The 12,245-nt window shown below is 39.8% G+C and overlaps 1 long non-coding RNA gene across 1 annotated transcript; it reads left to right on the top strand.

Annotated features, from left to right (window-relative positions):
- Positions 1-6,480: 6,480 nt before the first annotated feature.
- Positions 6,481-6,806, top strand: LOC122028242. The gene is made up of 2 exons (XR_006124683.1): positions 6,481-6,617; positions 6,743-6,806. It is a non-coding gene; the product is annotated as an uncharacterized LOC122028242 (long non-coding RNA).
- The last annotated feature ends 5,439 nt before the right edge of the window (positions 6,807-12,245 follow it).

Genomic DNA, 12,245 nt, shown 5'->3' on the forward strand with positions numbered 1-12,245 from the left:
AAACTAAACATAACAAGGATCAAGAATTTCAGCTTTCATGCCTTGATTGCAAATTAGGACAAGTTGTTTATATTTTGACAAACTTGAACCTGATCATAGAGATGAGTTTAGCAAAAATATGTTTTGAACTCTTAAGGACCAAGAAGACAGAACTCCATATGGTTGGAGTTAGTGTGAGGTTTTGTTTGATAAGGATCTGAAACTTTAGGGCTATAAACATGTTCAGACCATAACTTTTAGGTAAGAGCTATGCTTGTAGATCCTCCAGGTTCTAGGCTATGAACTTGGAAGTTTTCCTAGAGAAACTTCCACGAATTATCGAACACGAGTTACTGAAATCACTATTTTCAGTTACTGAAATTACGGGAGATACTTAGTATCAGACACTGATCGGTCTACGGACCGATCAGGTCAGCCTGGAACGCTCGAGCCCGCTACTGATCCCTTTCTGATCGGTCTACAGACCGATCAGAGAGTTCCCTGATCGGTCCGGAGACCGATCAGATCAATTCGGCAGAAAAGCCATTGATCGTCTCCTGATCGGTCCGTGGACCGATCAGGATGTTCCTGGATCGGTCCGGAGACCGATCATCAATTCGGCATAAAGCCACTGATCGTCTCCTGATCGGTCCGTGGACCGATCAGGATGTTCCTGGATCGGTCCAGGGACTGATCAGGAGGCTTCGATACTTTTTGATCGGACAACCGTCCGATCATTTCTTCACTGTACACCCATCTAAACCCTTAAAACCTCCCGATCCCTTCTTTTCCTCATTCACGCAAAACCCTAGCCGACTCTTCCCACCAGTTCACCCTTTCTCTCCTCTTTGCACGCCGGTTCTAGCCCTCCGAAGCTCTAGCCAAGAGTTCAATGGCACCAAGGTAACTCCTATTTCTCTAGAACTTTGGCATTTCGATTTCATTTCTCACATATCTGTGGCTTTGTGTTTCGGGTGGCTCCCGTGCTCTTCTTTTTCCCATTGTGTCCCATTAGAAAGAAACCAGTAGGTGAGGGTACTTCCAAGTCCAAAGATAAATCCAAAGCTCCTGCTCCCTCTCGACCTCAACCGTCCAGTTCGGGAAGATTTCCCAACCAACATTTTGAACAATCCTTTAAGGAAAGGACCTTCAAGTTGCTCCCATGTAGATCAGTCGATCAAAAATACATGAATGAGTTTTGTCCAGCGATTACGGAGACCATAGCCTACTATAAACTTGATTCCTTGGTATATTTAGAGAGAGATATCAACTTTGACCTAGTTTCTGAATTCTATAACAACCTTCATCAGACTATTGTTGGTAGTTATAGATCAAGAGTGGCTAAGCAAAACGTTGATTTCAGCTTAATTGCCTTCTTTGATTATTTAGGCTGTCGTTTGTGTTCGGGGACGGTGTTCTCATTCTATCCTTCTTTGCCTGAACCCGTGCCTCATCCTCTTGATGTCTCATCTGACTCAATTTATGAGTACTTCTTTGGACATCCGAGACCGGATGGATTAGATGAGTTAAATGTCGACTTTCCTACATTTGCAGCCCTTGGCCTTTCTGCTCCTGATTACATTCTTTTCAAAATTATCACAAACTGTCTTCTACCTATTACTTCTAAACCATTGGCAGAGATTCGACCGTATCATTGTCTGATGCTTTACGGGTTGCGTAGGCATCTTGACTTTGATGTCATGTCGAGTGTCTATACTTCTATCATATCCCATAGCGAGCCAAGCGGTTACACCATCTATATGCCTTATGGGCATGTGATTACTGACTGGCTTGAGACCCTGGGTATTGATGTCTCTAAGGGGAGGATAGTAAAGATGGTTAGGCAGGATTGTTGACTTGGGAAACGTGCGTTTTCCAAGTCTGGAATCTTAGGACAGGCTGGGACGGTTAGGTGGAAGGATGGGAGGGCACTAGGTGAGTTACCTCGACGACAGGTTGCTCCTGTTGCTGCTCCTCCTGCTGCTGACGATGGATCTGCGCTGGCAGATCGCCGAGCTGGAGAGTCGCTTTGATCGACACGAGGAGATGGTGGCTGCTGAGTTCGATGGACTACGCATTCGGATAGACCAGCGCTACGATGACCTGCGCGGGCAGATTGACCAGCGCTTCGATGACATGCGCAGTCATCAGGTGGTGACACAGCAGTTGCTACTCGGATGGATGGCACGCTACCCGCCTCCGCAGTCTTACCCAGGCTATCCATCCTCCAGCGTGCCGCCTCAGGATTTCACCCCTCCTGCCGATGATGGTGATGTTCCTCAGTGTGAGGATATTGATTGATACAGTTTGTTTGTTGACTGTCTGTATTTTGGATGTTATTTGTTAGTCTTTATGTCGGACCTGGATGTTTGCACTTCTGATGCTACTCATGTATTTATGCTACTCAGTTCTATATTTGCTTGCTCTTTTATGCTTCATTTTCTATCGGTTTTTAATATGCTGTTCCTATGCCATGATTTGATTGTATCTTATGTCTTTCTTATTGTCATATTGTGACCTTAGAGGGAATTCTAGGTCAGTTAAGAGAAGGCAGTATGGGTTAAGGGGGAGCCTTTTGAATTTTTGTCACCTCATTTGCACATTTCGGTGTTTGACAAAGGAGGAGAGGATACCTAAGTTTAGAAATGTATGAAAGCTTGATTATAGAGGAGAGGATAACGGGAAGGATCTTGATTCCCGTCATTGACTTGGTGGTGTATCCGTCTTAGGGGGAGGATCCTGATCTCCCTAAAATTATGGGTATATGAGCATTTCTGATCTAAACTTAAATCGTGTTATCAAACAACAAAAAGGGGGAGATTGTTGATACAGTCTGACCTGGATGTTGTTTTGATGTTGACACTGATTTAAGTTTATATCAGATATTTAACTCAGATTAATTACTAATCTAGGTTGACTTGGTTGACCTGATTGAGAAAGTCCTAACTGGGATGTTAGGCAGTTGGAAAATCCTGGTGAGTGAAGCCAGGTGAAAACCCTAGTGAGTGAAGCTAGGTGCAAGTCCTGGTGAGTGAAGCCAGGCAAGGGAAAATCCAGATGGATCAAGGGTGATCGGACATCTGGTGTTGAAAAGTCCAAGAAGGAAACTTGGCATGCGGAGTCAGAGAGGGTTCGGTAGCTCGTTCTCTAGGACCAGATGAAGTCGGAGAGGGCTAGGAAGCTCGTTTCTCCGGACTAGGTCGAGAGCGGCTTGACCGATCGAGGAAGTCTGGATCGGTCGGCGGACCGATCCGAAATTCGACACTGATCGGTGCCGGCCGATCGTGTTGATGGCTGGCGAGCGTTTCTGATCGATCGGACCGACGATCGAATCGATCGAGCTCTGTGATTTTGATCGACGGACCGATCGAAATCGATCGAGCTCATCAGGATTTTACCGACGGCGGAGACCGTCGTGAGGCCGTAAGCGTTTGGGAAGAGCGCCATCCGATCGGTCTCGGGACCGATCAGATTAGTACCGATCGGTCCGAGGCCGATCGGAAGCCGCGCGATTGGAACGGCGACATCGATCGATCCCGGGACCGATCAGTTAGTACCGATCGGTCCGCAGGACCGATCGGCGATATTCGAAGCGTGGATCGGTGCACCGATCCACGGTATTGTTTGTTTTGCATGCACTTTTTCCGATTGCCGTATTTGTTTTCGCCCATCTGTTTTTAACCATCTGCTGTGAGTCTTTTAGCTTGCAGGTTGCGGTCACATTCTCATGGTTGAATTCAAATTGAGCTTCATTAAGAGAAGAAGACAAGTGCTCTTTACACTGTGATTTGCTGCAACGGATGCATTTGAGGCATCAACGTTCACTGGGTTTGGTGCGATTTGGCTGCGATCCGCTTGACTCCTGGGATTGGTTCGAGCTCAGACGCCAGTGATGACTGTGATATCATTGGTGTGAGTTGAGAGAACCGTAAGGAGGAAGAGGATTGATGCACGATTTGCGCATTTGACCAGATCTGTGACAGAGATCGCTTTTGAGAAGCGAAAAAGCGAGAGGTGAACAAAACAAGACGAAAAAACTTGAAAGAAAAGTCTGTGCTGTTGTGCGAAGTTCTTGAGCTCTCTGTGAGTTCTCTGTTTCCATTGATCCTCGCGTGGTTGTAAGCATTTCTATTCTCCTTTGCCACCGAGCTTCTGTAAGTCTCGTGCTTTAACTTAGATCTTTCTTGAGACGTTGTGGGGAGGTTACTCCACCGAGAAGGAGGATTTGTAGCCGGAAGTTATCCGGGGTGCGATCTACCGAAGATCAAGGAGTCGTCCACCTTACGGACACGCCGAGGAGTAGGTGCAAGTTATCCCCGAACCTCGTATATCTTTGTGTCTGCTGTGTGTGTGTTTTTCTTCCTTCGTTTTAGTTTTCCACTTCCGCTGTGCTAACTAGTTTTTGTGTAGAACTCTCTGACTAAGTTTTTTAAGAGGCTATTCACCCCCCCTCTAGCCATCTAAGATCCCAACACAATCTACACTACAAGAAAATTAGGATTCTACAACACTTAAACGACAACGCTTTTTTTAAAAAGCATTGTCTATTTTTTTTAACAACTCTTTTAGTGAAAATCGTTGTCTATTTCATTATTTTGTTATTAATAGACAACGCTTTCTAAAAACCATTGTCTATTAGTGATTTTTATGTGTCAAAGACAATGCTTTGTAAAAAGCGTTGTCTATTAGTTTTTTTTTAGTGTCTACGACAACGATTTTTAAAAAGCGTTGTCTACTGTCAAGTTATCATCTCAATCTTAAGTGATCTAGACCGCTTATCTCAAGATCTGACGGCTGGATCTTCATCCATCTTCATCACAATATGGACGGCCCAGATTAAAGTAGGAGAAAACTTTGTTTCCTTTTACCCATGCGATGACACAGTGCTGTGATTCCTTTCTATTTGCGACATCTCCTCTCGCGCGGCTAGGGCACGTGGCCTCCCACCGCCGGTCATCTCTTCTTCCTCACCACCGGCCGACAGCTCTTTCTTCTCTTCACTGCCGCACAGACCCTTCTTCTTGATTCAAGTGCGATGGTGGACGCCCGATGACGACTCCGAGCATCCACCTCACCTGTACGCCATGTGGTTGAAGCACATTGATGCATCATGTGGGTTCTCTGCTTCAGGTCCGAAAGGCTATTTCCTTTTCGCAATTCCCCGTCCTTTCCGTCTCCTTCAAAGTTGGCTTTTTGGTTGATACAAGGAACATCTCCTAGTGGATTCTTATTCAGCTTCTGTGTGCCTAGTCTCTATCGATGAATTTAATTAATGGATATATGTGTTTGGTGCTACTTTTCGCAGGTAGGGTGTGCTGGGTGTGCAGACGTTGTTAATAGAATCCGGGGAGTGCTTGGCGGGAGAGGGGATTTTCGGGCTATCAGGGAGATGAACTACAGGAGCAGTTCGATTTCTTCAGGTTTGCTTCCCTGTGTTTCTTCCACTTTCGATCTCTTGTTTTCGGTGGGGATTGATTGATCTTATGCTTTTGGATTGAAATCAAGATGCTAAGGCTTCTGCTAGGGCATTTGATTTCGGAAGGACCCATGTGGTTCGACCCAAGGGAAGGCATTTGGCCACTGTCGTGTGGCTTCATGGCCTAGGTGATAATCCAGCAAGGTACTTGACATTCCCTTTGTTTTCCTTTCTTTGGTGTGTGTTCTCTGTCTGTGTGATTACATATTCTGACTTATGGTATTAGCAAGACTGATTTTTGGTGTTTGCGAATCTTACCCATGATTTTTAATGCCTGCTTGTTCGATAAGTGAAGTCAAAACTAATTCCCCTACCTTTTGGTGTTCGTGGTATAACAATGACTACTATGCAATGTTTCCTTTGATATAGTAAGATGTGCTATGCGAATTAGAATCCATGCATGTTTGCCTGATGCTGATATGTTTGCTATCTTGCTTCTTAGGAAATTAGTTATCTACACCATCTGTGCTTGTAGGAAATCTTTGTTCATCATAGGACGTTCATTTTATTGTGCTTGAGTTGACTGCTTGCTGAGACATTGACTCAGTACACATTGAGAAGTGTAAAATTTTTCTTATGATGGTAATTCGAAAATTAGTTTGTATTCTTATTGGCTTTAAATGAAGGAGATTTGCTCCTGTTCTTCTTGATCCTACAATAGAATTCACGTTTCTAAATTACAATAGCATGATGTTTTTAGCTTAGTTAGTTGGATTTGTATCATATGTAGTTCTTTTAGTGAGGACTCAAAATGATAAAATCATTAGATTCTGATTGAGTCTTTGCTATTTTAGAGCTTTATGTAGATTTCATTTCATGCTTTAGGTTTCGTTCTATGTTTTTCTTCATGTTGTCTTTCATATTGAATAATGTTTTATGTGAATGTTAAGTGCTTGTATTAATTTGACCTCCTATGTTTCAATTTGCACACATTATGATTTCATTGACTCATGCCCATCAAGTGTTTGATTAAATGTCTCTTCCATTATATAAATTTTAGTTGATACACAAGGAGAGCGTCATTCCAGAGCTGAAGTTGGAACTATCAGTCGTGCACACCATCGCCATTTGGTTTCTCTTGTAGGATACTGTGTATCAGAGAATCAGAGATTGCTCGTCTATGATTATGTGCCCAATAGAACTCTTTATTACCATCTCCATGGTGAGTAATGATTTTTATTCTTTTTTTTTCGGGACCAAGTTAATTCACACAGGTCTTCAAAGTCTACCATCAAATTGTATTTAGTGATGCATGTATTCCAATCCTATCTGGCATTGCTTTTGCAGGAAAAGGAAGAGCAGTAATGCAATGGACCAAGAGGGTTAAGGTCGCTGTTGGGACAGCTCGTGGAATAGCATACCTTCATGAGGATTGTAATTTCTATTTTCTTTCTAGTTCCACTCAGCTTTGTTGACTTGAAATAAATCATACATTAAATCAGAAATTTTTGTCAATTTTATTTCTTGTATCAGCTAATCCTCGGATAATTCACAGAGATATCAAGTCCTCAAACATTTTATTAGATTACAACTTTGAGGCTAAGGTTGCCATACACCTTGTTTGGTGCACTGAAACTGCCAGAACTTTGAAACATAACTATCTACTTTGTCATCATATGTTTTAAATTCGAATGTCACTATCTACTTTGAAACAGAATTATTTAGTCTTTGTGTATAGTTGAATTTTCCTGTAAATACTAATACTTTGTAATTGAATTCTATTGTTTTGGTATGAGTTTGAAATCATTAGCTGAGCTAACTAATGTTATTTTATATGTCAAATTCAAATCTAGACATGGTAAAAGAAAATTAATAGTTTTGTAAATATAAAAAAAATGATTTTGTAAATATATATATTTTTTATTTTAAAAAGACAACGCTTTTAAAGCGTTGCACAAGTGTTGTCTTTGCCAAAAACAACAACGCTTTTAAAGCGTTGCAAAGATGATGTTTTTGCAAAAAAAATACACAACGCTTTTAAAGCGTTGTCTTCGCTACAAACGACAACGCTTTAAAAGTGTTGTCGTTGAGCAGACTTTTAACAACAGTGCCTTTAACAACGATTTTTCAGGCACAAAGACAACGCTTTAAAAGCGTTGTCTATTAGCTTTTTTCTTGTAGTGCTAGGAAAGAAGCATACTTCACTGAATTATCTCCAATCGGTTGTCCAAATTCATTATGCTCCAGTTCTTTAGGCTTTTGTTGATCACTAATCAAATTCAACTTTGATGGACCACGCCCTTTTTTCTTATCAATTTTGTCGTCATCAATTCCCTCTTTACCGTACAAATCTTGTGATTAATAAAGTGGACTGTTAGAAGCTATATTTTCTTGCAAAATATCATAAAGAGATTGAAATGTATAAGTATACTTTATTAAAATAAATCAAGATTTAAAATAGAATACAATATCACTTGAATTTCATCTACAACTGCTTTGTTACATTTTTTGTTCATTTTTCTCATCTTTTGAATGCTTTATAATTAATGACCTACTCATTTACAACATGACATGATCATTGATGAAAATAAACAACTAGAAAAATATAATAAAACAGTAAACAAAGTATAATAAAACTTGAAAAGAACTAATTAACTATAAAATCTACACTATAAAATTTAAGTCATGGATCAGCTATATCAATTCTTTCACACTCATTCCTTACATATAGTTCATTCTCGGTAATGTTAATCTCAAGTCCAGATACATCAAGAGTTGTTGATGACATATAGGCATCCTCTTTAATCAAATTCATGTCATGAATACTCCGAGGCAGCACTTTTAGCAACACATACAAATTTGATTCATCATTGTCTCTAGAATATAATACTTACTTTGCTTGTGATGCTAAAATGAAAGGATCACTTTCAAAAGTTCTTAGTCCTTGGTGTAAGTTAACCAGTGTAAAACCATCTTCGATTTTAATACCAGTTCCATGATTGGCCAAATCACACCTAAAGATAGGTGTTGGATTGAAAGCGCTAGAGGGGGGGGGGGGTGAATAGCGCTCGTGGCTTTCACTATTTCATTTTCGGAAATCGTTCATGTAAACGCAGCAGCAAAGAAAGGAAGTAACACAAACACAGAAGACACAGTCGTTTACTTGGTTCGGAGCCTGTGGCGACTCCTACTCCAAGGCCCACGCTCGTTGAGTGTTTACGTTGGGCAACAACTATAATATCGAAAAAGATGATTATAATATGAATTACAATTAAGTGCAGTAAAAGAAACTATACCAACGAAAAGGAAAACAATGAACTTTTGGAGCTTTAATTTGTTGGAGCAGTAGGGCGTTGTTGAAGAGCACAGGGCAGCACACAGGAGCACAGGTTGTTCTGTTCGAGTTATTGTTGTCGAAGCTGCACCTCTAGGCCACCTTTTATAGCTCTGCAAAGTCTGATCCAGATCCCCAAGCTTCGAGATCAAGTTTGACTCGAGGCGGATCGGTCGAGCGATCCCCTGTTCGGTCGACCGATCAGGCGATCTCTTCCTATCTAATCCGCCCGATCCTCTCGCTCCGCTTTATTCTTGTCAAACTTAATCCGAGGTTCGGTCGACCGATAAATAGGTTCGGTCGACCGATAAGCTGTTCTGACTCAGCCCATTCAACCTGATCCTGTAACGACCCGCCTTCTACTGGCTAAGCTGTGAGGCCGATCATTACATTATTCTGTGCTAAACTATTCCATGACCATCAGTAAATCTAAGTGCGGAAGCTGTACTAATTAAAATTTTACTAACTATCATCATTTCTTGGTTCTACATGTGCTAAGGGGTGTAATCTAAACTATTCATGACATATATTACATCCCCCAATGGTCAAGGAACTTAACTAAGAGTTTCTTGCTGATATCAGGCCTCCCAATCGATCCACGGATCGATTGGAATGGCCGGATCGATCCAGGTGGCTACTGTATGCGGGACTTGGGTTGGATCGATCCAGTGATCGATCCAGCACGCCACTGTGCTCGGGACAATATTCTGGATAGATCGGCTGATCGATCCAGACTGGCCAATCGATCCAGTGATCGATCCCAGAGCCTTCTGTTCGCGACAGAATTTGCTGGATCGATCGTCTGATCGATCCAGAGGCCTACTGTTCGCGGTACGAACTTCTCAATCGATCGGCTGATCGATTGAGAAGCCTCCAATCGATCAGCTGATCGATTGGGGTTTCTGATTTCGTACCAAAAGTCTGATTTCAGCACTGTTTCGTGCCTCAATCACACCTACAAGTTCTAAGATGACTGGAAAACATTCTAACATCACATAACTAAGGTTCTAAGCATGATAGAGTGCATAATTTACTAGTTCATGGCAATTAAACATACTAAAGTACGAAATAACCAAATGCTAAAAAAAAATTCTAGTGCTTAAACAAGTTTGCTGAAATTCCCTAAGATCTCTATCCCAAGTTCCATCCACACACATCCTCATCGCATTGTCCTCCAACCTCCACTAGTCCATTTTTCCTTTACCTTTATCTGCAGTATAAGGAAAAAGTATCTGTAACCTCCACTAGTCCATTTTTCCTTTACCTTTATCTGCAGTATAAGGAAAAAGTATCTGTAAGGTTACATATTAGATCCAGTCGACACCCAACCCAGGTTCGGTCGACCGATCCCAAGGTTCGGTCGACCGATCCCCTGGTCGAGCCCGGTCCAACCTCTGGAGATCTGATATGCTGGTTTGTGGGTTCGGTCGACTGATCCCAAGGTTCGGTCGACCGATCCCGGTTACTTCTAACTCTGCATAAAAACGTTAGTCTCTTGCAAAACAGAGTTAGAACACAATAGATAATATATAAACAAATAAATTGACAGCCTTCGGACTGTCCGGGTCTGACTTCGGGTTTCCGACCAGAAACCCTAGGTCGACCCGACGCCTACTGTTCCCTCTATGGGGAACGCGTCCTCACCTACTCCACACAGGAGATTTACCTGTTGCTAGTGCGATCCTCCAGATCGACTGGACTTTTACTCGGCGCTCGATGCCTCCGGACTTTCTGCTGGACGCTCGCTTCCCGACCCGTCCAGGCTTCCACCTGGTTCGCGACACCAGGACTTTCCACCTAGGGTTACCACCCCCTAGGATTTTTGCCTGAAGCACTCGACCCGCCAAGACTTTCCGCATAAGGTTACCACCCCCTATGACCTAGGGTCACCACCCCCTAGGGTTTTCCACTTGCCTAACCGCAGCTAGGACTTTTGCCTAAGAAACCTTAGGACTTTCCTGCAAACTTGTTCAACATATTAGAAACCAAAACACCTTAACTTTGAACCCTTTGACATAATCAAAACATAGGTTCGATCGTCGGATGCTTCCTACACCAACAATCTCCCCCTTTTTTATTATGGCAGTATGGTTCAAAGTTAAGTAAAAAATAAATATGACAGTAAGTACAGAAACTTAAACATGAGCATAAATAACAAAAAAAACTTTATGCTTCCCCTTTGATTATGTTTAAGTTTACTCTTTACTTAACTTTTCTCTCTCCCCCTTTGACATAAATAAAAAAGAATACTAGGAAAAGAGAAAAATAAATATTCGATTTTAAACTCCCCCTGAAGGGTAGCACATATTTTTCGAAAAGAAATCAACTTAGCTATATTTTTAGCTTTTAAAACGATTGCGTTGAAAAAGCACTTTGCCAGATAGCTAAGTTTAGAACATAATTTTATTTTAAAGAAAACTTGATTAAGCTTGAGAAATACTTCAGTTAAGGATAGATAACATAGTCAAAATATTTTCAAAAGTATTTTAACTTGATTTTTCAAAGAAAACTTAGTCAAGTTTGAAATAGTTTTGAAAGACCATTTAATACTAAGTTAAATTTGAAAAGTTTTTCGAAAGATATTTAATTAAATTTGAAAAGCTTTTCAAATGTTACTTGATGATTAGTTTGACTCTGCTCACTCCCCCTTAATTAATGCAAACATGACTCCCTAAGGTCCTAGAGTCCAAGCATGTATAGAATATAATAGGTCTTTTATATTTTTCCTAATTTTCCATCTCACCTATTCTAGGTTTTCAGGCATGTTGAGCTTATGAGTGAGATAAAGTTAACTTTGTAAAAAAAATATTGAGAATATAAGTTTGAATTTGAAATGAGTAAATATTAAACTTTTGAGAATATATTAAAAATTAATTGGAGTTAACATATGCAATCATAATTTGATAATATGACTTGAGAATTAAAGATATGTTAAATCCCTTTAAACTGATTAAGATTTTGAGATTAATTGAATAATATTTTGAAATTAATTAACCATTTTAAGTAATTTTGAAATTAATTTTTCAAATATTTTGAAATGATTTTTTTAAAAAATTCCAAATAATTTTGAAATTAAGTTTTAAAAGATTTAAATGATTTTTTAAAAGATTTTTCAAATAATTTTGAAATTGTTTTAAAAAAATTTTCAAATAATTTTGAAATTAAGTTTTAAAAGATTTTTTCAAATAATTTTAAAATTAAGTTTTAAAAGATTTTTAAAATGATTTTTTAAAAGATTTTTCAAATAATTTTAAAATATTTTTAAATAATTTTGAAAATAAGTTTTAAAAGGTTTAAAATGATTTTTAAAAGATTTTTCATATATTTTTAAATAATTTTGAAAATAAGTTTTAAAAGGTTTAAAATGATTTTTAAAAGATTTTTCAAATATTTTTTAAAATGATTAAAATGATTTTTAATTATTAATTTAATTTGATTTTTAATTCTTAGTCATCTCACCCGATCTAAATTTTAAATCATGGAATCTTATAATTTTGTGAGATGAATTAGGTTAAT

Source organism: Zingiber officinale, chromosome 10A, assembly GCF_018446385.1.
Source record: "Zingiber officinale cultivar Zhangliang chromosome 10A, Zo_v1.1, whole genome shotgun sequence".
Taxonomy (NCBI): Eukaryota; Viridiplantae; Streptophyta; class Magnoliopsida; order Zingiberales; family Zingiberaceae; genus Zingiber; species Zingiber officinale.